General features: G+C 42.2%; 2 long non-coding RNA genes across 3 annotated transcripts; one reads left to right on the forward strand and one right to left on the reverse strand.

Moving 5' to 3' along the window:
- Window positions 1–4628: 4628 nt before the first annotated feature.
- On the reverse strand, window positions 4629–17386 carry LOC147250427 (uncharacterized). Of its 2 annotated transcripts, XR_015119368.1 has the most exons (6): window positions 17308–17386; window positions 10689–17017; window positions 10379–10561; window positions 10187–10243; window positions 9939–10026; window positions 4629–9817 (listed from the first exon to the last, which is right to left on the reverse strand). It is a non-coding gene; the product is annotated as an uncharacterized LOC147250427 (long non-coding RNA). The 2 variants fall into 2 exon arrangements; XR_015119367.1 differs by lacking the exon at window positions 17308–17386 and having other exon boundaries at window positions 10689–17288.
- A 3270-nt stretch (window positions 17387–20656) lies between these two features.
- Window positions 20657–22861, forward strand: LOC147250428 (uncharacterized). The gene is made up of 3 exons (XR_015119326.1): window positions 20657–20858; window positions 22250–22445; window positions 22556–22861. It is a non-coding gene; the product is annotated as an uncharacterized LOC147250428 (long non-coding RNA).
- Window positions 22862–26507: the final 3646 nt, after the last annotated feature.

The raw sequence follows: 26507 nt of genomic DNA on the forward strand, positions 1-26507 counted from the left end.
TATGCAATGCTCTCTTCATTGTGGACTGGGGCAACAACAAGCTCAATGATGTCTTTTAAAGACATAAGCAGAAGCCAGGCAGGGTCATTCAAGGGCACTCTGTGCCCAATGATAAATGGCAACAGTCGTATGAGGGCCCAGTTTTCATGTGTGTTTCCCCCGATCTTCTTCCGTGAAGTGAAGGTTGCAGACACTGGCTGAGGGCTATCGGTTTTGTCAGCCCACTTGTAGGGAAACTGTGTGATGGCAGTGTTTAATTCAATCAAGGTGAAATATGTCCTTGAGATGAAAATATCAAAACACAAACCCAACTCCAAGGGAACAATACCCTCAAAAATGTCATGCAGCAAGTCTGGAGGGTAGCCAGTAACACAATGAAAATATTTAAGTTTATCTGTCAATGGGCAAGCCTTTTTTACACCATAACAGTATGACAAAGATGGGTTTTCTTGAACAGTTAAAACATGACTGGAATGTTCCTTTTTGGTACGAGCAGGAAATGCACCTGTCCTTACTTCCTTTCTCTGATATTCTGATCGCTCTCCAAAACAAAATCGGCAAATAAAAGATCCTACAAAACTCTCAACAAGTCCACTAATAGAATGTGCCCCAAGATTGTCAGCAGCGACAAAAAATACAGTCCCTCTCAAATTTTGTCCAACAGCAGAAATGTAGACACCATCCTGCTCCAGTGTGGCAATTTCTTTCAAGAGAGGTGCAAGCCTTTACCATAGCCAAATCTTTTGTCGTCAACTGCTTTGCACAGAAGTTTTAGGTAAACAGAGCTGAGAGAGGATTGTGATGAATTAGGGTTATTGGCAAAGGTCCAGTATACTGCTGTAACTTTGTGCTTTTGTTTCGATGTTCCCAATGGGTTACAAATCTCAAAGTCATCCACATACAGCACCAGTGAAATTTTCAGTTTTTCAGAAAAAAAGGAGTTCTCTTTGTAGATTGAACCATCACGATAAGATTCATATTTTGAAGATGACAATAGATCCTGATCGTTATTCCAAACCTGTAGTCGAATGTGTTCCTTACCCAAAACTTGAACCAAAGACTGGAGTATTGGAATATACTGGAAACTTCTCTTGTCAGTTGTGTCAAGGATGTATTCAACAGGTTCAACAATTTCAAAATGTTATTTATAATATTGCTGTCTCCTAAATGATGATGAAATAGGACCAGTAGCACCAAGTTCTGCGCTTAGGGGATTGGATTTGCACAGTCTTCCACTAGAGATGACACAAATGTGTCATCAATGGTTTGGTTATTTTCAACAAAATGTGCAACAACGATATTTCTGATATCAGTTAATGGTGCAGAAGTGGCAATGAAATGAAGATTGTCAACCAACTCATCAATGCATCAAACTGAAACATTGTGAACACTTTCTAGTTTTAGCAAAAGGGATGCTATGTATTCCAAAACAACACTTCTTTCCTGTTCCTCTTCACACTCAGCACCTGGGTTTGTACATACTTGAAGAGTATCACTTTGGTCACAATCCTCTCCAGTGGCTTCAAGACTATGTTGCTCCTGAAATTCTCGAAACTGCCTCTGAAGTATAATGCCTTGTTTGAAATCCTGTGTTGTGTGAGGAGTATGTTTCCCGTGTTTGTGTGTAGCAAAATCCTGTAAACATTTGTCTCGTGATCACACCCTTCAAAACACATTTCACAGTTTCCTTATTCTTGAGATGGTGACCTATGTGTTCAAAATATTCTTTTTTAGTAGGAAATCCAGATGTTTTAAAAATTAGACACGCGAAAAAAAAAGTCACTTGAGGTAAGTAAACTGATTGGACTTCAGAGTGTTGTCTTGACAAGTGACAGCGGACGGTACTCCAGTTCTTGAAAGAGCAAGGGCAGTCTATATGTATACAGGGCAAGGCATGATGGTGTCCATAGGTTCCATGATGTAGTCTATTGTGCTTTAGAATATCAGCCTTTTGTGGTGCAACAGTGCTGTACAACTTACAGTACAAGGCCATCCCATCTGTTAATGACAAACAAAAGAAACAATTAAAGCTAACTTTCTGATCATAAACCAAATTAGTTTATAAAAAAAAACTTTCACCATAAAAATGACATTTCTGTGAAAGATTACCATTACAAAAATCCCATTGAAGACTAAACTAGAAAAGCTCTTGGAGAGTGGAGAGCTCAGCCAAGCAGCTCAGTTTCCCATATTTTAATGTAAATGGCCCTATCTTGCAATGATTAAGATCCTTCATAAACAGTCCTGTATCCAGACAAGAATCCGGATCACCTTCAAAATTTAATCACTTTTTCCTTTTACCATTCTGGACATTTTCTGAAATTTTCATTAAAATCTGTCAATAATTTTTTCAGTTATATTGTTTACAAACAAACAAACAGACAAACATGACCGAAAACATAGCCTCCTTGGTGGAGGTAAAAGAAAATAAAAAGTCCTCTCTTCAGGATGATTTTGACTCATGGCTCTGGGAGACTTGTGTTGCACCTTATACAAAAATAAATAAGTATCTTTTTTGAATATCAAGGACACTTTGTGTTTTTCCATGTATATTGTTGAGATTAATTTTAATAATTAAATCTTCTACCACTCTGAACTTTTTGTGAGTTCTTAGAAACTTCAATTGACCTCTTATTGGTATGGAACAAAGACCACTGAATTTGCAGTCTAGAGAAGTATTTGTATTAGGTTAAAATGTTCTCCTATAACATTAACTTGTTTTCATCAATTTTCAATACAAATAACTAAAACAGAACAGCAAAAAGACAGGCTACACAAGTGCACAGCACATTTACATCATCTAATGTCAGGCTTACCGGCGAACCTTGATGCTGCTATGACGAGGCCAAAATACTGCTCCTTAGAATGATGGTCTACCAAAGAGGAAACACAAATGACAAAAAATGTTAATCATGAAAGGGAAGAAAATATTTTTTTAAAAGTATTCTTGCATGTATTTTTAATAAAAAATATATATTTTTACAGTGTTTTAAATTCAAACTGTGTCTACTGATTGAGGCCAGGCAATGTGATTTTTTTTCTTTAACAAGCAATAAATATATTAAATCACTCACCCAATTGTCATTACAATGAAAGACACAATTTTGACTGATACAACTTAGTTACAATTTAAATAAAACAACAATAAGAATGCAGTTTTTAAACAACACATATGCTTGGATGACAACTAACCAAGAGCTTACTTGCTTACAATCTGAAAAATAAAATCAGCTGCACCTACAAAAGCAGGCACAAGGAAAATACAGAAAAGATGGGGAAAAAAAACAAGTTGATAAAATCACTTTATTCCTCTGACAAAGATAAGGGGTCTGATGGAAGCTACCCTTACCAATAATATTTTATATAATTACACTTAAAAAGAACTCTACTAAAAACAGGACTGAATTTCTTTAAAAAAATATAAAAATAGATTAAAGGGGAAGCTTAGCTCCATGAAATTAGTTGTAAACATGTACTATCTTCTATGCCTTTAAAATTTTAACAATTGCAGGCTTTTCAATTCAGTCATCTAAATTACTCTCATACATAAATAATGTGAGAATCACTGCATTATTGGCTGACATGTTATATCAGGCTGTTTTGTCTATAAACAGTTAATCCACAAAATGCTTTGGTGTTATTATGTAAATTAATCCATGCAGCCATCATCTCCTTAAAAATCACACGTTCATGCAAAAAAATTCAGTCTTTAAAATTTGTAACATGATTCTAAATGACAGAAATTTATATAAGTCTATAATGTGAGGACAGGTCATTTATGTCAAATGGAAGTGATTAATAATTAATCAATGCTAATTCAGGTTGTATATAACTGAGCACCAGTGTAAAGACATTACTATGGAAGTGGATAACAGGTCAAAAGGAAACAAAAGTTAAAAATGATACTTCTCTATTTCTACATTAATGCCTGAATTTTCATTATTTAATGACTGAACTGGCAATAATGCACAGAGTACAGTTATTTATATTGTGGGTTTAAGTCAGAGGGTAATGTTGGTTGTTATACATTTTGATTGGCAACGAGGATATTATAGGGATAATTCATATATTATGAGATGGTTATAATACAGAAAAGATTCCTTTTTGGCTTGTTCAGGGTCCTGTCCGCCCTGAGGATATACAATTCGGTGAGACCTTATAAATTCAGCATTGTTAACCATAATTTTGCCCTCACATATCATTGGGCCTATCATTGTTCTGGGAGCACACATGAACCACAACAGGACTAATTCAGAGCTGAAGGCCAAGAATGAGCCACCACGCTGCAGCCTGCATATTGGGAAACTCCACAACTGTTGTCAGGGGTCAAATGTAATTTTCAAATTGCCCCAGCATAGACAATAGTTTCAATCAAGTGCTGAGAGCAAGAAACATATAAATATAGCAGAAAAAAACTGCAAAAGGCATAGTTCCAGTTACACCATTATCTCAAACACCTTCAGTAGTCCTATATTTAACTTTTTAATGCTCACGAGGCATGACGCCGACCTCATTATGCTCTTTTTATCGATAATCTTGGACCAGTAAGGTAAGCAGCTGGTTAAACTCCATTTGTAACCAAAAAAAAAAACACACGACAAGCACTTATCTTTAGAAAAATTACTTTACTCAGGAGCTGCTGGAGAATCAAGCTAGCTTGATAAGACCTCATGTTTGGCCAGGTTTTTAACCTAATGGTACAAGAAGATTTTTCACATTTGGACAACAGGGTACATTAAAATAACGTGAATTTTTACTTACATGTGTCGTATAAGGACATGAACATTCAAAGTTGTCTGCTGCATCTCAAAGAGATGGACTCAGACGGAGAAACTGGTCAAGATGCCCAGACGAGTCCATTGCTGCATCAGATTACTTCGCAGATAAGCCATAAAACTGATTTTTGTGAAAGTAATTCATGGTGAAGTTCTGCTGAATCAATTTTGTAATATTAAATGAAAGCTTAAACAACTAAACAATTAAGTCAGAAGAATAAAGTGTTTTTTTATTTATTTAAAACTTAAATAGAAACAGAAAAAAGGAAACTTAATTTACAAGAAGGAATCCAGTTTACAAAATTAAGCCCTAACAACAAGGCTCGTGAAGGACTTTTTACAGTGCAGACAGTACCATAGGAAATGCTGCTTCCAGTCTCCCCATTCATTTGGGCGATTAAACGTGAAAGTATCTGGAGAATTAAACCTGTCTATCTATCTGAAGTGATTTGTCCGTCAAGAGCTTCTGACACCATGTTAAGTGATTCATTGTCCACACAAAAGGGCATATACCAGTAGTAGTACTTTACTGTGTAACCTGGACATGGGTAATAATAACAGTAAGATCACTGCATGTGACTCCTCTGAAAAACCTACTTCATAGCTGTGTTGTCAACTCTCTTTTAAAGGCACACACATACAGTAGATAGCATATATGACAACTACAGTATGAACAGAACATGATCAAAAGCTCATTTTCTCACAATTCCCCCTTTTGATCTCCTTTAGGAGATCACTCTAATTGGTACCATTGAAAATCAAGTTTCCTCCTCAGGATCTTCTGGCTCGTCAATTAGAGGAGGAATGCAAAGAAACTTTTAATACACTTGATTCAGCTTGAAGCAGTTAAAACACTGTGCTGCCTGTGAGGGCTAAATTGAGCGTAGCGGCAAGAAAAGTAAAACATACGACCAGACAGAGGATGATGAGCAGAATCAATTTGTCCATCATTTATGGGCTCTTCTTTCTTCAGTCACAGGGGTCGACTACCCTATGACCTTGCCACTGACCGGGGATTATTTTGCCCCTTTGTTGAGGTCAGGGTTTGATTCTGACTCAGCCGAGACAGTGCACCGTCCTTGAAGGTCTGTGTGGATCTCCTGGACCAATCTGCCTGGTTCCTCTGCTGCCGTGCACTGGCTCCAATGGTACCAAGAGTCTCCTTTCCCTCTAAACCGCACCGCGTGGGACGTCTTCTCAGTCACCAGGAATGGACCGGTCCACCTGGGTTCAGACCACTTCCGCTTCATGACCTTCAGCAGGACCCAGTCAGCAGTGGGGACGATGCCCTTGATCTTCGCCTGTCTTTTGTCCTGGACCTGTTTGGAGAAATCTGAAATGAGAGCTTGGAGCTCAGTAAAATATGCTTTTTGCCCTCTTTCCAATTCCAGCTCCACTGGTGGCAGGCCTGCTCCTGGTCCTGGGAAGTGCCTTCCTGTGGAGAGTTCAAATGGGGTGAAACCTGTTCCCTGATCAACAGAGCATCGAACTGCCATTAGAGCCAACGGTAGAGCATCCAACCAATTTAAATTTGTCTGTGCACAGATTTTAGCCAATCTTTGTTTGATGGTTTGGTTCATTCTTTCCACCTTACCTTGTGATTGAGGGTGATACACGGTGCCAAACAAGTGCTTCAACCCCAACATTGCCTCCACCTGTTGTAGATGTTGGTTTTTGAAATGTGTCCCATTATCTGATCTAATTTTCTGTGGGAACCCATGCTGAGGAATGTATTGATTAATCAAAAACTTCACCACTGACTTGCTATCCTCCTTCTTTGTTGGCCACGCCTCTGGCCATCCTGAAAACACATCCACACACATCAACACATACCTGTACCCTCTGACCGTCGTCCCCATGTCCGTGTAGTCTATCACAATCTCCCTGCCTGGCCTGGTCTCCAGCGGAAACATACCTGTCTCGGGTTTAATGGTTGGCTTAGAGTTTTACAGGGAACACATGGAACAGCTTTTTACCCAATTCTTTATTATGTCTGATAAAAACGGATGCCACCACTCTTTTAGATTTTGACTCATCTGAGCCGCTCTCACATGACCAATTCCACGTGCTTCTTCTAGTGACCGCTCTCTGATTCCAGGGGGCAGTATTAGCTGTCCATCAGGCCCTCGCCAGAGCCCCTCAGTTTCAAGTCCTCCTCTCTGTTTCCATGTTGTCTTTTCCTGTGGTGAGGTCCCCTTTTGACATCGGCTGATGTCATTCAGCGTGACCTGTGGAGACATTTGTGGTTCTTCTTCCATACTCACCACTTGTGCTGTACACCTATGCTATTGCCTGTAGTGCCACCTCACTCACTGCCATCTGCCCCAGTAGTGACTAATTCCCCACCTGTTCAGTCACAGTTTCCAACAAGCCAGACTACAGTTCCACATGACTTTAGTCTGACACCACGCTCTGTATATGGTGTGCCCAAACCCAGAATTCCAGATTTCACTTCAGATAGTGAAAGGGAATTTGCTAACCCCAAGTTAGCTTTGACTAACCTGCTTGAGCCCCATCCTGAACTGACTGAAAACTACAAACACCATGTTGTTGTGCCAACTCAAACAGAGATTAATTCAGAGATTTGACAACTAATCAATCTGAAGAAAGGACTTTCCGCCTTTGAGGCCTAACACCCCTTTCTGGAGCCTGCATTTGAGTTACCACATCCTCTTAAGACAAAGGGTCATAAAAAGGGAGTCATCTCTGGCCACTGACTCCCCCCCAGACTGGAAGTTCCCGTGCCGAACTGCTATTGGCTGAGAGCCAGTACCATCCCACAGGAAGTGACATCATCGGCCTCACCACATAAAAGTACAGCACAAGAAAGGTTTGATCTCTTTGGTTCTTTTTTGGTGCTAGTCTTTGGGTGCTCTTCGGTGCTCTCTCCTGACCTCTTCGCACCTTGGCCTGGCAGCAGTACAGCGATGCCGAGAACTCCACCAGCTGACATCTCCCCCCTGTGCACCCAGTCAAATAAGAAGACACCACTGAGCTACGCAATCCGGGTGAACTGGTCCCTGGTGAAAGAAAGCTCGTTCCAGCTTCTACCAGTAAACTCCAGCAGATCCTTGCAGGCTGCCCCGCCGCTGCTCTGCTGCCCTCCGAACCAAGCCGACCCGCGCTCTGGATCAACGGAGATCGAATCCCTTACTGCTCCACTGGGTCAAGTAAGGATTCCTCTAACTAGGCATTTTCTGGGCAGAGAAATAGCTTAGTTGTGTTTGTATAATGTCTGTGAATGTACTGTTTATGTGACGAAAGTCCTGTTATTAGCAAATACTATTACATAGCATTATATGGTATCTATTAATGTTAGTTATTAATAACCGTAACATTTCAAGAAGGTGTTACATGTTATTAATTCTGCACGATCCTGCACAAGTGTGTTAACTCATATTTTTGGGTTTACTTATGTCCTTTCCTTTCCTCTCTATCTCTCTCTCTCTCTTTAGCTAAGTGCTCGGCTTAGTAATTAACTGCTCCACATTTTATACCTCCACGGTGTTAACTAGTGGCTAGCTAGCCTCAGCTGCTAGCCCTGCTGCGATGCTAACTGGTTGCTAGGCAACAAGGCTCCCCCCTGCCCTCCCCACCCTCTCTTTTATATACACACACACACACTCACTCTCCGTCACTCACACACGCTCACACACACACACACACACGCTCACACATATTATAACTTTGTATCTTTTGGTTAGATAAACCATTATACCAACGTGTTGTTGATTGATTGATGCATTGTGCCCCGTGGTGCAGAGACCACTTCCTAGTGCTACATGCTAAAGCTAGAATGAATGGGGCTGCCAGGGGCCCCGCTAATGTTGGCTCATTTAAACCAGCCCTTCTTTTAATTTAGCATTTTATGAATAAAACCCCTGTCCATTTGTGGATGGATGGCAAGTGAAATGCTTTGACCCATGTTTGTGGGACTGGGAAACACGGCAGTCTTCAGACCTGTTGCTGTTCCCTATCGTAAGCAACACGTGGATGCTTTAACCAATAATAGCAGCTAAAGCCAATATGTGGGGACATATGGTCATTTATATGGAAGTCAAGTGTGCTTTTATTTTTTGTTTAATCATATTTTATTGTGATACAATACTCATATTGTGTGCCAGTGTGTTGTCTGCATCTGCAACAAAATAATAAAAGTAAAAGGTAGAGAAAGAAAAAGAGGGGAAAAACTCACCTTTGAAAGTGAGATCAGTTTCAGTGTGCTTAATTCTAATACCTGTATTGGCCTGTTAAGTACACATATCTTTTATTTATAGGTATCTTTGATATTTGACTAAAACCTTTTTGAGTTTTCGTCAAGTAAAACTAGACTAAAACTATCAAGGATAGAAATGACTAAAATGTGAGTAAAACTAAGAAGCATTTAGTCCAAAAGACTATGACTAAAACTAAATCTAAAATGCCTGCCAAAAAAAACACTGCCCTGAAGCACAGATGATCAGCCAGTCCTGCAGGCATGATCCATTCCCATACGCAGCGACCATGCATGCATTACAGCTTCAGTACGGTCAACCACATCAGCTAGCACAGAGCAAAACAGCAGCTATCCTCACTACCTCTGATGTGAAGTCGGGAGATGCATGCACCTTCCAAAGCTTTGCTCTCAGAGTCTACCTCCAAGTGCGTATGCTGCTGTCCTTGGAAGGGCATCAGGGGATGGAACTCAATTGCTGCTCCCACGTCGATCGAATTCTCAATAAACTGCCTAAATATCACAGAGATGGGTTCATTGAATATCTCCAGCTGCAAGGAAAGCTCAACACCACAAGCCTCAACCCCTACAACCTACAAGACTTGGATGGTTGGCTTCAAGGTACAGCTCAGCAACAATGCCTGTCAAACAGACTAGTACAGCGATATCAATTTGAGAAACCTGCTAGTAATGGGAGAGAGAAAATCCCATTTAAGGGGAAAGGTCAAAGCTTTGCAGTGTACCATGGTGCAGAGCCCATTCAATCGAACACTACAAGCAAACTCACCTCAGCTGGTGGCAAGAAGCCATTTAAAGTTTACTGCCTCTTCTGCAACAGCAAAGAACATTACATCAGCCCCTGCCCTTGCATTGGTGAGAAATCAACTACAGAGCTGGACTGGTGGATCACAGATGGAAAACGCTGCTGGGAGTGGGCACGTGCCACGCACCTGAGTCTTGCAACCTCAAGAAACCTTGCAGTGACTCCAAGTCCATCTCCAAGTGCTCCACAACGTTGCTCAGTGCTGTTCCACCGACCTACAGTCAAGAACATCAGAGAGCTGATTATACTTGACACCAAGCATAACTTCCAGCAAAGTGCTCCTGAAAGTGGTTCCTGTCCTGCTGCATAACAATTCGAATTCAATGGAGATTTTCACTGTATTAAATGATGGAGCACAACGGACTATGATCTTACCAACAGCTGTCCAGCAGCTCCGGTTGAATGGTGACTCTGAGACCTTCGCCCTACGCACTGTAAGGACACGTCACACACCTCCACGGGTTAAAGTTCAACTTCGAGATCTCCCCCAGAGGCAACCCACATGAACGGTTCAAAGTGCAAGGAGCATTTACAGCAGCAGTTCTAGATCTAGTGGAGCAAACCTACCCCGTACAGATGCTTCAAATCCGACATTCCCACTTGCGCAGAATACCGCCGAAGTCATTCAACAATGTACGGCCACTTGCGTTGCTTGGCTAAGATCATGTGCACCTCATCACAGCTACCGAGCCAATGCGCAGAGGATCCAATGGTGGACCCATAGCCATCCACACTGCCCTAAGATGGGCCCTACAAGGAGCAGAGAGGTGTGTGTCAGAGCAAACATCAGTGACCCAGTGTCTTTTCACCTCATTTGCCAGCCCAGATGATCTCCTATACCGGAAAGTTGACAGGTTATGGCAACTTAATGTCTTACCTTTCCGAAATGAGAAAATGGTCGTCCAGTCTCGTGAGGACCAGGATGCCATGAGCCTCTTGGAAACAAAGACATAGTGAATGGAAGCTATGCAACCCCCCTCCAGAGGAAACAAGGTGCACCCAAGCTCAACAGCTCCACTCATTCAGTCATGGCTCATCTGAGGGCAGAGAAAGCAGCAATGTACTCTACTGTGATCTACAAACTCATCAGCACTGAGTACGTCAAGAGGCTTCAACCTAAGGAGGTGGAACAGTCAGCAGAACCATGGTATCTTCCCCATCATCTTGTGTGCCACAACAACAAACCACGCCTGGTCTTCAATTGTTCATTCCTGCACCAAAATGTCTCCCTGAAGGAGCAACTCTTACCTAGGCCTACGCCGGGTCCATCACTGGTAGGTGTCCTTTCCTGGTTTAGGCAACACCAGATTGCAGTGAGTGGTGACATTTATGCCATGTTTCTCCAAATCTGCTAGCTACCCGAAGACAGATCACTCCTCCGGTTCATCTGGAGAGACCTGCGCTGTAAAGACCCACCAGATGTGTACAAATGGCAAGTGCTACCATTTGGCACAACCAGCAGTCCATGTTGCGCTCTCTTCGCTTTACAGCAGCATGCTCACATCCACCTAGACAGCCATCCTGAAGTGCTACAGTCGGTACAGCAGAGCTTCTATGTCGACAACTGCCTTGAAAGCTTTCCCACCATATCTGCAGCCAAGCAAAGAGTAGACCAACTCCGCACCTTATTGGCAGAAGGAGAATTTGACCTTTGGCAGTGGGCCAGTAATCAACCAATGGTGGTATCCCATCTCCCCCTGAAGCCAGGTCTTCAGCTACAGAGCAGTGGCTGAGCCATAGCTGTACAGACCCACTTGAACCCATCTTAGGCCTGAGATGGAACTGTGCTGCTGGCACCCTCAGCTGTCAGTATCAGATCATCGAGCACTCAATTGCTGACGATGAGGATGGCCTATCAAGTGCTAGCCAGTAAATATGACCATCTGTGGTTCATGATGCCATTCACAACCTGCGCTTAAGTGTTGATCCAGCAGCTTTGGTCCCAAAAAAGGGGCTGGGATGATCCTGACCTACCTCCTACACTCTGAGAAACATGGGAAAATGAGCTGAAACATCTTAACATGGTATCCCTTCCCCGCTGCTACTCGTCACTTCCTGCTGAATGTGCAGATGCAAAGTATGATCTCCATATCTTTTGTGATGCTTCGGAGTGAGCATACCGAGCAGTGGCTTACCTTGCTGTCGATGAAGGAGACACCATCCACACATCCTTCGTTATGGCTAGGTCCAGGGTTGCTCCCAAGCGGCAACAGTCCATACCCCGTCTGGAACTCTGCGCAGCACTAGCTCGAGCTCAGCAGTCCAAGCTCATAGAGAATGAGGTGACACTTCCCATTCGACAAACTGTGCTGTGGTCTGACTCCACCACAGTATTGGAGTGGCTTCAATCCAACTCCTGACGATATAAGGTGTTCGTCAGAACCCATGTGTCAGAGCTCCAAGAACTCACTGACCGACAAGCTTGGCGATACATTGACGGTCCAAACAATTCGGTAGACGATATAACCAGAGGAAAATCATTTCTGGAACTAGCAGGACCTGGTTGTTGGAGCCAAGGACCCCCACTCCTTAAACAGAGTGCAGAACACTGGCCAAAGAATCCAGCAGTGGGCTCATCTGAATTGAAAGGTATCACCTTCTGCTGCTTCACAGCTGTGGAACCCAACAATAACATCCCTGTACAGCTAATGGAAGGAACTGTTGGACACTACGCGACAAGCTCATGGGCCGCCAGCAACAGATCCAGCACATAACCAGGTCATTAGTAACCGAGATGCAGAGGTTTTGCTGTTGAGAAGATGTCGCCACTCTTAAAGCCCAGAAACCTGTGTCAAATCACAGTGGTCTGCTCAGCCTTGCTCCAGTGTGGGATGCTGCAAAAGACCTCATCCATGTGGCAGGGAGACTGCGAAGATTGAACCCAAGCGTCAGAGAAACTCACCCAATTGTGGTCGATCCAAGGCATCCAGTGGTAAAACTTCTCATCAAAGATATGGATGAATGTCTCCTGCACCCAGGCATAGAACGGGTCTCTGCTGAACTGCGGAGAAGAGTATTGGATCTTGCGGGGACGACAGGCAGTCCGACACCACCAACTCAACTGCTCCACCTGTCAACACTGGAGAGCTCAGTCAAAGGTGCCACAGATGGCATATCCCCGTAACGCCTCAGACTTCTGTGTCCACCCTTCTACTCAACTGGTGTTGACAGTTTTGGGCCTTACCTGGTGAAGGCAAGGCAAGGCAAGGCAATTTTATTTGTATAGCCCGTTTTCACAAACAGTTTGTCTCAAAGGGCTTCACATGGCATCATAACAACATCCTCTGCCCTTAGACCCTCACATCGACTGAGGAAAAACTCCATAGAAAACCCTTTTAACAGGGAAAAATCTGAGAAACCTCAGGGTGAGCAACAGAGGAGGGATCCCTCACCCAGGACGGCAAGACGTGCAGTAGATGTTGTTACAGACAAGAAAACAGTTTACAATACAAAATGTGGGAAACACGGAAATGTTAATAACAGCTGAAGAAGGAAGCTTCTGGTAGGGGAGGCAGGGAGAGCAAGCCAGCTTGATGGGGGACTGGATGGCAGACTTGTTCATGGAAGGGGAGCGCAGGCCGGTGTAACAGTAGGGAATAAGGGGGGGGGGGGGCGATGCAGGCGGCGGTTGGGGCTCTGGTGGATCTGTGGAAACACAGAGAGACTGCGAGACACCAAGGCCAAACTACAAAGTGCAACAAGTAAAATGTGCAGGGAGGAGAGGAGGAGAGAGGGGGAGAGGAGAGGAGAGGAGGGAAGGGCTCAATGTAACCTGATGTGTCCCCCAGCAGTCTAAGCCTATAGCAGCATAGCTATCAATGGTTCAGAGCTACCTGAACCAGTCCTAACTGAAGGCTCTGTCATAGAGGAAGGTCTTAAGCCTGGACTTAAACGTAGTTAAAGTGTCTGCCTCTCTGACCCATGGAGAGAGCTGGTTCCACAGTAAAGGAGCCCGGTAACTAAAAGCTCTACCTCCCAGTCTGTTTGTATTGATACTGGGAGTCACTAAAAGACCTGCATTCTGGGAGCGGAGTGCTCCCAGAATGCAGCTCCGCACCCACTAAGGTGGACTGAGCAGCTCCTGAAGGTAAAGGACTACCGCTAGCTTCCATGGTGCGGAGCCGAGTTTCTAACTCACTAAGCCTCGCCTCCAGGACTACAAACAAACTACACTTTTTACACGTACCATTATCACTAAAGGAGGCAGAGGAGTAGCTAAACATCTGGCACATGGAGCAGGAGAGGGAGGGAGAGGTGGGGGGAGAGGCGGAAAGAGAGAGAGCGGCCATAGCTAGTGTGCTAAGGTGAGCTAGCGGACCTGTGGCAAATATAACAAATAGAACGAGGAATTTCAGAGCAAGGTCCTGCTAAGGAGTTAAGTGACAGAAACCTATGTATTACACCAAAACGTCGTATACAGTGGTGCTTAAAGCGATTAAGTTAGCAGTACACCTGAGGGAGGATTGAGAAAGTCGAACAACACAGCGATAGTATTACAGGCAGGAAATGACGTAACACGCTCACCAGTATCGGGTCAGCAGGCTGGGTCCAGCAGTCCCAAAGCCTCAGTTCCAGATAGCCTCAGTGAAGATAGGTAGGAGGACTGAGAAGCGCTGGGGTGCGATATTCAAGTGCCTCAGTACTCGAGCGATACATATAGAGCTCCTGAACTCCATTGATGTGGATGCCTTCCTCCTTGCTCTTTGTTGTTTCATTGCCAGACAAGGTCGACCAAAGGAGATACTATCGGACAGTGGTACCAACTTCCACAGAGTTAAGCAAGAACTCAGGGAGGTTTTCGCAGCCATGGAACCACAACTGAAAGAGCAACTGACAGAATACCAGATTGACTTCAAGGTCTCCCCACTACGGGGGAGCATGGGAGAGAGAAGTACGTTCCATCAAATCTGGCCTCTGAGCTGCATTAGGCAGCCAATCCGTCTCAGAAGATGTTCTGTACACAGCTTTGGTGGAAGTAGAAGGGATCTTAAACTCAAAGCCACTGGGGCATGTGTCAGCCAATGCAGCTGACCTGGACTTCATCACTCCAAACATCCTTCTGAAGGGGCTCTGCCTCAGGTGGTCTGTACTCCAGCAGGTATGGGACGGCGTAGATGGCAACACTGTCAGACTAGTGGACCAGTTTTGGCTTCAGTTCACAAAGAACTACTTACCAAATCTCAAGATGCGGCAAAAGTGGCAAAGGTCATCAGAAAACATCACTGTAGACTCTGTTGTGCTAATCATTGACCCATCACTTCCAAGAGCTCAGTTGCCCATTGGGAGAGTCGTCAAAGCTATTGCTAGCCCAGATGGATGTATCAGAACAGCAGAGATTAAAGTCAGGGACAAAGTCTACATTAGACCAGTTGCTAGACTTATTGAACTTCCTGTACTCCAGGATGACACCAAAGACACTTGAAGAATGCCCAGTCTTACACATTTACAAGGCAAATGTGGGGACGGCTGTTCAGAATTGTGCACGTTTGAAATGTTATTTCACCATGCTTTTATTTTGAAGTAGGTGTTTTATTTTTAAGATAGTTAATTGTAGTTTCGCTTCCGGCCTAAATGTTCTTCAATGGACATATTGTTACAGTGGTACAGCAGTCACTGACAAACTGCATTGTACAAGAACGTGATACAGTAAAGTCATAGACTCCTCTGATGTCTGGTGTGCTTTCTGATTGAAGCCTTGCAGTGGTCAATTAAGCTAAATAATCAGCATTAGAGGACCCAATCCTCAACAAACTCCTTTCATTAAAGGCATAGTTTTTTTATTTATTCTATTTATGCTCTGATATTATTGAGATTTAAAATGGTATAAAAGGGGTTTAAATCTAACCCATCATCTCCATAATCTTCAGCTCAGTAGGCTCTGCTGAAGTGAGAGAATGAAAATTACAACCTGTCAGGCATCAATGACAGAGAGAAATGGGAAAATGGTGGACTTTTAACAGCCAGTCTTCCCTCTTAGAGACCTAAATAAAACATTGGTGCTGGTCTATTTAACATTGTTGGGCAAGGTCACCCCCCCTTAGTTAAACTACTGCTAAATTGAACTTACATTTTTCTAACTGAAGATGAAACAGCATAATTATTTAGATGAAAGCTTAATTGAGCAGAGATTCCGTAATATGTGCATACTATGGGCTGATGAGCATGATTAGAAGCTGGATAATAGCTTTTTAAATTTAGGTTTAAAAGCATAATTTTAATTGTAGTTCAGTAAAGCATTATTTGCAGTTGTAATGCCAATCTATTACAGAAGAAAGAGATAGATCATGTCTACTCTAGAGTGTCATTAAACCATGCAAAGTACAGGGTGAGCCAATGCAAAGCACAATCTTCACATTCAAGGCAGAATTTTCCTGCTGAACAGCACTGGGTTATATGTAAGGGACGATAAACAACTAGCTGTCCATCCAAACAAGTAGCAAATATACAACAAGCGAACTGACTGTTTAGACTGTTAGATTGTTTTGTATGAACTATGAACAAAAGGGGGAAATTCACTGGGGTTTGTGAGAGGTTGCAGTTGAGCATAATATAAATCTCATTGTGGTGTGTCTTTCTGTGTGCAGCACCATCTGAATGTGTGTTGCTGGTGGCATTTACATTTCTTTCAGTCCTATTGAACTCCTTGTGCGCTGTGACGCAACTATTTAAAAAAGTTGGATTTGTTACAATGTGAAGATGCACCCTCTTTCTTGGGATGCATGGGTGCTTAAACATTCCAGCATCAATTAGAATGTTCATGTGATTGAAGGGTTCTGTGTCACTGTTAAATTAAGTACAAGAGTAGGAATCTATCAACATCCATAGATGAAACCTGGACTTTTTTATTAAGAGATGCTACCTTGTAACTGAAGTCTCTGTCACAAAATTCCTCGCTTAACCTCAATCACACACACATACACGCACACACACTCGCACCCAATACACTCACATCGTCATGTACAACATCACACACACCTATGTGTATGGACATGACGTCAAGAATATTTCATTGTCTGTAGTTGTTAAGTTCCTTGTGTAACTGGCGTGCATTGTCTTCAACAGTCTATTGTCTTGCTGAATGCACATCCCTTAACCGTTGTATGTTCTGCGTTGTGTTCTATGTTGTGCTGGATGAAGGAACGACCCGGACCACGACTAGCTACTGGTTGCTCTTTTAATGAAGGCAGGATGGTGGATTTGTCTGTCCTAATCAGCAAAAAGACAAAATAAGGCTCTGTAACATGCAGTCTCCTCCACACAGTACACAGGTTTCAAGCTCCTCCTCTCAGCAAGTCTGGCGCGGACTGCACATACATAATACATACTCATACAATTCTTGTATTAACAGAAAAAATACTTTAAAATAAAACTGTGAAAATGAACGAAATAAAATATATATATTCTCTCTGTTTGATAACATGAATTTGTTTTACATGCTTAATGCAACCAGTGTAAACACTTTATCAAATGAATTATAATGAACATAGTGCACATACCTGTACAAATCAGCAAAAAGACAAAATAAGGCTCTGTAACATGCAGTCTCCCCCACACAGTACACAGGTCTCAAGCTCCTGTTAGCAGATACACACACAGAGATACCCTGTAACATGTGGAAACATGTCTACAACAAAACTAGCAAAAAGTCTATTTACAAAGTTTATATTCGAACGACACATTAACTGCATGCTCCCAACCTTGAGACTAACATTTTACATGTATAAAACGAAGTTTTCATTGTCCAAAAACTGAAATAAATGTTCAAAAGTTACGAGCAAAACAATACATTACCTCCTCTCAGCAAGTCTGGCGTGGACTGAGAGAAGCATGGGGATGACCTCACACTCTTAAAGTGACAGTACAATTAACACTTTGGCCTAAATACAACATCCTAGTTATATATATATATATATATATCTGTGTGATGCATGATTGCTCTCTGTTTAACCAGTTTAATACAGTAAAATCTGAGAAGTATTGAGGACGTCAAAGAGTGCTGATTGGCCAGCTCATGGTCACAGTACTACTGACCTCCCGCGAGCCTCTGTGTTCTGCCCCAGAAGCTTGGAGCAGCCGAGCAGCATTGATTGATATCAAGCCAGTGAGCTCAAGGTAGGGGTGGAAAGGTTAACAAATCCTTGGTTCTTTCTCATCCTCATATTAACTCACTGACTGCCAAGTGATGAGATTGACGAGTTTTGGCTGTTTGTCTAACTCGTCAGTGATGGGTTTGATGAGTTTTTAATTTGACATGTGGGGAGGCTTGAGGAGTCCAGTGGAGCTTGTTGGTTGCCTGTACTGTTGCATCCCTACTATATAGTGTAAATAAGAATAAAAATGAGTTGCAATGGCTTAGAAATATTGAATTCATAAATGATTAGGGTAAGAAAGGAGATCTGTATTGACAGAGGTGGATTGAGACAGGCAGACAAATGGCAGTGGAACAGAGCAATGGAACCCCTCAATTTCTCTTGGTCAGCTGAAAACCTAACCTAGCCTGTTGTGATAACTTCATTTTGTTTTGTGTTTTTTTTCCCACTCAGCCTGGTACGAACATGGTGGAGTACCTTTCAGGGGCATCTCACATCTGAAGCACTTTTGCGCTTCCTATGGGTTTTTCCTTAATTAAGTCTGAATTCTTGCTTGTGTTGTACGTCGCTTTGGACAAAAGCGTCTGCTAAATTAAATTGCAGAATTGTTGCTGGTCGGACAGTAGGGACTAATGAGCTCTTTCAAATAGGATGGAGCTTTATCATTGAGAGCCTTATAAGTTAGCAGAAGGACTTTGAAGTCGATTCTAGATCCTACAGGAAGCCAGTGGAGCGAAGCTAAAGTGGGAGAGATGTGTTCTCTCTTCTTAACTCCCATCAAAACCCTCGCTGCAGCGTTCTGGACCAGCTGGAGACTCTTTAGAGAGTATTTAGGACATCCTGACAAGAGAGAGTTGCAGTAGTCCAGCCGAGAAGTGATAAATGCATGCACCAGTTTTTCAGCATCACTCTGGGAAAGGATATTCCTAATCTTAGCGATACTTCGCAGATGGAAGAAGGCGGTCCTAGTCACATGCTTTATGTGGGAGCTGAAGGAAAGGTCCTGGTCAAAAATGACCCCAAGTTTCCTTGCAGTTGTACTCGGAGTTAGGGTGATGCCATCTAGAGTAGAGATCCGATTCAAGAGTGTGTCCCTGAGGTGTTTAGGTCCAAAAATGATTACCTCAGTTTTATCTGAATTGAGCATTAAGAAGTTAGAGGACATCCAGGATTTAATGTCTTTCAGGCAGTCTTGCAGATGAGTAAGCTGGCTTGTGTCGTCTGGCTCCATCGACAAGTAAAGTTGTGTGTCATCGGCATAACAGTGGAAGTTGATCGAGTGCTTCCAGATTATGTCACTAAATGAGAGCATGTAAAGAGTGAAGAGAATCGGTCCTAAAACTGAACCCTGTGGTACACCATATGTAACTCTGCTGTACTCTGAATAGTCATTATTAACATGAACAAACTGAAACCTGTCAGATAAGTAGGACTTAAACCATTTTAGGGCAGTTCCTTTAATCCCAATGTCATGGTCTAGTCTCTGTAGCAGGATGCTGTGGTCGATGGTGTCAAATGCAGCACTGAGGTCCAAAAGGACAAGCACAGAGACAAGACCTCTGTCTGAAGCTATAAGAAGATCATTAGAGACTCTGACAAGTGCTGTTTCAGTGCTATGGTGTTCCCTGAATCCAGATTGGAAGGCTTCAAAGAGCTCGTTGCTGTGCAGATGTTCATGTAGCTGCTCCAGGACAACCTTCTCAAGGATCTTGGAGATGTAGGGGAGGTTGGATATTGGCCTATAGTTGGCTAACACATCTGGGTCAAGAGAAGGTTTTTTAAGTAAAGGGTTGATGACAGCCACCTTAAAGGCCTGTGGCACATAACCTGTGACTAAGGAAAGATTAATTTGATTTAATATAGAAGTGTTGACTAGAGGGAAGGCATCCTTAAGGAGGCTTGTCGGGATGGGATCCAGCAGACAAGTGGCTGACTTGGAGGAACCGACTGCAGAAGTTAATTCTGACAGGTCGATGGGGGAGAAGCTGTCCAAGTATGCACCAAGTCTGGGAGGTGCTTCTATGGGGACTGTAGTCTGTCCTCCATTACTGGCAATCTTCATTCTAATATTCACAATCTTTTCAGTAAAGAAAGAAAGGAAGTCATTACTGCAGAGAGTTGGGGGGATGCATGGCTCAACAGCACTATGGTTCTTGGTGAGCCTGCCCACGGTGCTGAAGAGGAACCTGGGGTTGTTCTTATTCTTTTCTGTCAGGGATGAGTAGTGAGCGCTTCTAGCATTATGGAGTTCTTTTTTATATATTAATAAACTATCCTTCCAGGCTTGACGGTCTTCCTCGTGCTGGAATGTGTCTTCCTTTCCAGTTGTCTGGTCTTCTGTTTTAAGGCACACAGCTCTGGGCTGTACCAGGGAACTATTCTTTTCTGGTTGATAACCTTCTTCTTCAGGGGAGCTACGGCATCAAGTGTCCCAAGGAGTGCTGCTGCAGTGCTGTCCACAAGATAGTCTACCTGCGAGGGGGTGAAATCAGCATAACTGCCCATTATATTACTACAAGGTGTGGCAGCAAGCTCTGCTGGAATAAGCTCCTTAAATCTAGAAACAGCAGTGTCAGATAGACATCTACTGAAGCGGGACTTTTTCCCAGGTAGGATATAATTTGTTAAAGTAAATTCAAATGTAATTAAGGAGTGATCAGACAAGATGGGGTTCTGAGGAAGAACTATGATGCGGTCAGCTTCTATTCCATAAGTGAGTACTAAATCAAGGATGTGATTAAAAGTGTGAGTGGGTTTGTTTACCCTCTGACAGAAGCCAACAGAATCAAGAAGCGACTTAAACGCAGTGGCCAGAGAATCATTATTGACGTCCACATGGATGTTAAAGTCACCCACTATAATGACTTTGTCTGAGTTCAATGCCAAGTTAGACAGAAAGTCAGGGAATTCTTCTAAGAACTCAGAATAAGGTGCAGGAGGACGGTACACCACAGCAAGTAAGAGTGGTTTCTCTGCTTTCCAGTCTAGGTGGGAAAAGCTGACAATAAGGCTCTCAAATGAGTTATATGAACTGTTAGGTCGTGGGTTAAGCAGCAAATTTGACTGATAAATTGCAGCTACTCCTCCTCCTCTGCCAGTGGTGTGAGGTACATGGTAGTTAATGTAACCAGGAGGGGAAGATTCATTTAAACTAACATACTCATCTTGCTGCACCCAGGTTTCAGTGAGTGCTAATACACAATCTGATAATTAGTAATTAAATCGTTCAGTAGGAGAGACTTGGATGCGAGAGATCGAATATTAAGCAAACCACATTTAATAGTTGTATTGGGTTGATTTGCGAGAGCAGTGGTTTTAATTTTAACTAAGTTGCTATAAATTACTCCTCCAGATTTGGGTGCAGGCTTATACAGCCTCAGGGCAGACACAGTTTCTATAGGCTGGGTGGGTGACAACACGAAGGAACCAGCAGAGGGGCGTGTTAAACTGCAGCTCTGCCTGCTGGTCTGAACTCTGGTTGCTTGTCAGGGATTAGTATGGCTAATAAATTGGCCTATGTTCCTAGACAAGAGAGATGCACCATTCAAAGTAGGATGAATGCCAGTTCTCCGAATCAGACCAGGCTTTCCCCAGAAGGAGCTCCAATTGTGTATGTAAGCCACGTTGTTATCTAAGCACCACCTAGACATCCAGCGATGGAATGAACGCATGCGGCTAAACATGTCGTCACTCGCTAAATTGGGCAGCGGGCCAGAGAAAATTACGGAGTTCGACATTGTTTTTGCGTAGTTGCACACCGATATGGACATATATATTGTGCCATATATCAATATATATAGTACCATATATTTATATTTATATTGTGCCATATACGGATATAAATGGTACAATATAGGGATATCTATATAGTGCCTTATATAGATAAATATATAATACCATATATGCATATATATTGTGTCATATATACATGGCAAAATATATGGATATGTATAAAGTGCCATTTATTCATATATATTCTACACACACACACACACACACACACACACACATATATATGTATATATTATATATATATATATATATATATATATATATATATATATATATATATATATATATATAAGAATTATGATTTATTTTTCTTACATTTTCTAGTTTCCAAATAAACAACCATAGCATATACAAGGACCGGGCATTGCTACTACCTTGTAAATAAAAGACAGTGAAGACAAAATAATCTGTATTACACAAATAACAGTTTTATATTTTGATTTATTTAAAGACCACATTCATCCTTTTACATTTACTATATAAAAAGATTAAAATAACTATTCAGAGATTATTATTCTTTTTCACTATTTTTTTTTTCTTCACACTCAACATGCAGCTCCAAGGAAGAGACAAGCTTCCAGGTGACATGCTGAAGGAGGTCAGAGCATTCCAAACCAAAATAACTGCTCTGTGGATACCTGACAGAGAACTCATCCACTTCCCAAAACTCAGAGCAACAATCACAAGTGACCCATCTCTGCAACAGCACTTCAGCCACAGAGGATTTGTTGAAGTTTTGGAGGAGCTGAAGGGTGAGTTTGAATCCAGATTCAAAGATATGACTGAACACAAGGAGATTTTCAATTTTATTGAAAATCCCATCCATGTTGATGTATCCTCTCTCACTCCAACCATCACACAGCTCTGCCCTGATAATCGTGCTGCTCCGGAGAGTGAAATAATTGAGCTTCAAACAAATGACATTCTCCAAGTTGAACTCAGAGCAGGTGTTGGCCACTTCTGGAGCTTGGTTTCTCAAGCAGAATTTCCCACTCTAAAACCACTTTTACAGAAAGTGATGTCTTTCTTTGTGAGCACATACACCTGTGAGTCAACTTTTTCAACCATGAACACCATCAAGCGCACACAGAGAAACAGACTGACTCATGCTCATCTAGAATGCCTCACGGTTATCGCAACAACCAACTACAAATACAACATCAAGAAAGTGAAGGACATGCATGCCAGCTTCCGCTCATCGCATTATTAAGGTAACTTCATAATCTTACTTGAAAATGTATTGACTGTGTTGTTTATTTTTTTGGGATGCAAAAGTTTATATGTGCAAATGCTCAGCTGTGTAGGTGACTTGATATGTTGTCGGCTGTCCTCTTGACTTTGCTCTGCCAATGTGGCTCTTGTGAAAAAAATAGTGAGTATCACTGCTCTAAAGTGAATGGCTTTAAAAATGAATGAACATTTGGCTTTTTATCACCAAATCACAAGCCAAAAAGTAGAACATTTTCTTTGCGCACAGGGTAAGGAAGCTCGTTTACAATACCATATAATGGCCAAATACCATAGAGTGATGATTTGAATACAGGCACCCCATCACAGTTAAACGTTAAGGAGTACCCATGAGTACAGTCAAGCGGGCCTCCAATTTTGTTCAGATTATGGTAAATTTTACCACTTCCAATATCTTCATAAATTTCAGAATTGCATGTGCCATCTCTTGACTTAAGACAATGTGCAATATCTTCCCTTTGAAGAAGATGTTCCAACTGTTTTTGGATTGGTAAATATATAAAGAAGTTTCCATTCTTTAGCGAGGCGTTTTTATTCCATGTTGTGTTGCATACAACACATTGTCCTTAACTATCCTGGTCACCGATGTAATACTCACAGTTTGGACAATATATGTGACATTGTATGTGACCTTCTACCGGCTTAAGCTCTTTGAAGAACAAATGCTTTGAGGTTAACTGTGTGTTTTCTGGACACTGAATATTGATCAAATCTAGGAGATCAGACAGAGCCATGCCTGTTAGTCTGTGTCTCAAAACAAATGAAAGTATAAGTAAAAAACTCTGAGCTTGGGTTAGTCGTGAACCAGTGTAAAGGGTGTCTTCATTTTCCAGAGGAAATTGATCATGACTGACTTCTCCAAATTGTGTTTCAGCATTTACTGACTCATCAGGGCTATCTTCAAATAAAAGGGAATATTCTTCTTCACTTCCAGTAATGGATCCAAGACTGTCATGCAAGTTATCAGGAATAATGTTACCAGTATTTGGTGATGTTTCACTGCCATTAGGTTCATCATTGAAGTGAGGTTCACTCTCTTTGAAACTTTCATCCTCAAACAAGAATGGGGAAGAAGGACCTCCGGCAATAGAATCTCCACAGTCAGCATACAGGCTCTAGATATGGAGAAAAGACAGGAAAAAAGCAAAACAAATTCTTATTAAAGATGTTTGACAGACAGGCAGACAGAGAGACACACGCACGCAAGCATGCACACACACACACACTTACTCAGTACTCCTAGCCCCATGGGATGGGAAATGTGACAAGGAGTGCAGACTTCAAGGTCTAAACACAGCCAGGTCAATGTAATGGGAGCATTACAATCAAAGACTTGAACAGAGCAGGTGCTATGTTGGATAGGACATGGAAAACATTGAGACGGTTGAAACTTACACAGACTTTAGCTCCTCCTGATACACTTTGTTGTCCACTGAGAGGAGTCCATGGTTCAGGTTCTGAATCATCGGTTACCTAGGGAAACAGATTACAAAATAAAAACCCATTTATAGTCTGCAACCCAAACTTAACGTAAGATGCAACATCGCTAGCTAAATAAAATACAACATGAAATGTATTGTACACATTATGTCATGTGCATCTTCCAGGCCATTGTCAGAGTCGTAGAGAGAGGAATTGTCATTTGGGTTCTGGAAATAAGAATACAAAGTCTTGATGAAGTTAATAATTATAATTATCCCCCCAAAAAACACAGATTTTATCAAACTGTATGTATCCAATCACCTGGCTTTAGAGTTTTTTTCCCTTTACGTGTTGACCAGGTTCTCCAAGCGTGAAATACAGACACTTAGGTGGAAACATTTAACAATTGTGAGAACCAAGCTGGATTCTTGAGGTTTATAGTATAAATTGTTCGACTAAACACCACACAGCTGAAACTTACACAGACTTTGGCTCCTCCTGAAACAACTTTCCTGTCCACTAAGAGGTCTCCATGGTTCTTAATCCTCATCATCACTAGTTACCTTAACCTCTTCCACTCACAGCATATTTTCAGGAAAAAACGCCTAAAAAGACATACCCATAGTAAATGTGTAATTACTACACTTTACTAAAGGTTATATGCATGTTCTTGGAAGCGATACCATTAATGCCCTAGGAGGAGATAGATTTTGTTTGGGGAGTAGAAAAAGTCCTGATTTTGACAGTTTGTCCAATTTGTGGACATTCTGTTGTAGATAGGTGAGGGGTCAGAGGGTATGAATTTTGCGTCTTGATGAGACGAGTCCAACAGTGTTGGTCCCATGTTTGTGGGACATTCGTGGGAGGAGTTATAGCGCTTCAAATTATGAAAATATTATCTTGTAGTTGTGTGGCTCCGTAGGTGGCGCTATAGACTTTTGTGGTGGTTTTTTTTGTGATTAGTGAATGTTTAGCCAGACCGGACAAGTGTGTCGAATTTCAGCAGATTTCATGCATGTTCAGCGGGTGAAATTACATTACGTGCGTTATGTCACACGCACTCATTGACAGCAAGAACAGTCTAGTACCAGGTTTTGAATGGGTGTGTATGTGAAAACCGGCTCCGGGCCGTCTGGCCGAGCTGCCTCATGGGTGTTGGGGGGACTTGGGACACTGTTTAGTGGGTGTTTGTAGTGTTTTTAGTGCTGCTAATGTGTTGCTCTGCCGAGCAAACATAATAGGGTCTTCGCCTGAAGTACCTTCAGGCTCAGGCCCTAATTAAACATCAGTATCTGTTTTAAGGGGTTCTGTAGAAACCCATTCTGGCTAAAATATTTGATTTTGTAAAATACTGCGTTTAAAAGTAAACTCAAGCCTGGACAAGTCAAGACATGCCGCTGACAGCGTTTCCTCTACCTCGCCTTGCATTGATGTGTGATATTATTAAACCTGTTTGATGTAGACGTAATTGGGGTAATTGGGGTGTCTGACCAAATGCCCCGGTCAGGTGGCAGGGCTCCACCTATTTTTCATTTATGAGTATGGTTTAACCACAGTGGTTCAGGAGGTCAAACAGTTTGTGTAACCGGCCCACGCGGTGCACAAGCACAGAGGATCGTGATCCTGATTTTTCTTATTGCTGGGAGAAATAATGGCTGATCAAAGCGTTAAGCAACTCCGTATATATTAGCCACGTTTACATGCAGACTTTCTCTTCATTCTGATTGAAATTGTTCCGATTGAAGAGTTCGGGTCAACTGTTTTAATGTGACATGATCTATTCTGATCTGGTGGTTTCATGTGCCACTTCATTTAATCAGAACAGCCGTTTTATGGCTGTGTGTCTTGTGCAGAGCGATGTTGGTCGATGCCAGCTTCATTGAGTTTTTTAACAGTTCGGAATTTCTTGTTTTCCTGCCGTCTAAGCGTGCGATAATGTTCAGGTCTTTGAGAGTTTGTATTAAAAAATAAACTTAGTTTAGACCAGTTCTGTTTACTACTGCTTGGAAGCAGCCATTTTTATCAAGTGAGTAAACGTCACTGCGCATTTACGTCAAGACAGAGAATGCGCAGAAAGAACACAGCTTCACAGCATTCTGTTTCACCTTTTACATAAGATTTTACATCCGATCAGTTTGGGAAAG

The sequence above is a fragment of the Aulostomus chinensis genome, chromosome 14 (genome assembly GCF_037954235.1).
Source record: "Aulostomus chinensis isolate RoL2024-O1b breed Wild chromosome 14, RoL_Achi_v1.0, whole genome shotgun sequence".
Taxonomy (NCBI): domain Eukaryota; kingdom Metazoa; phylum Chordata; class Actinopteri; order Syngnathiformes; family Aulostomidae; genus Aulostomus; species Aulostomus chinensis.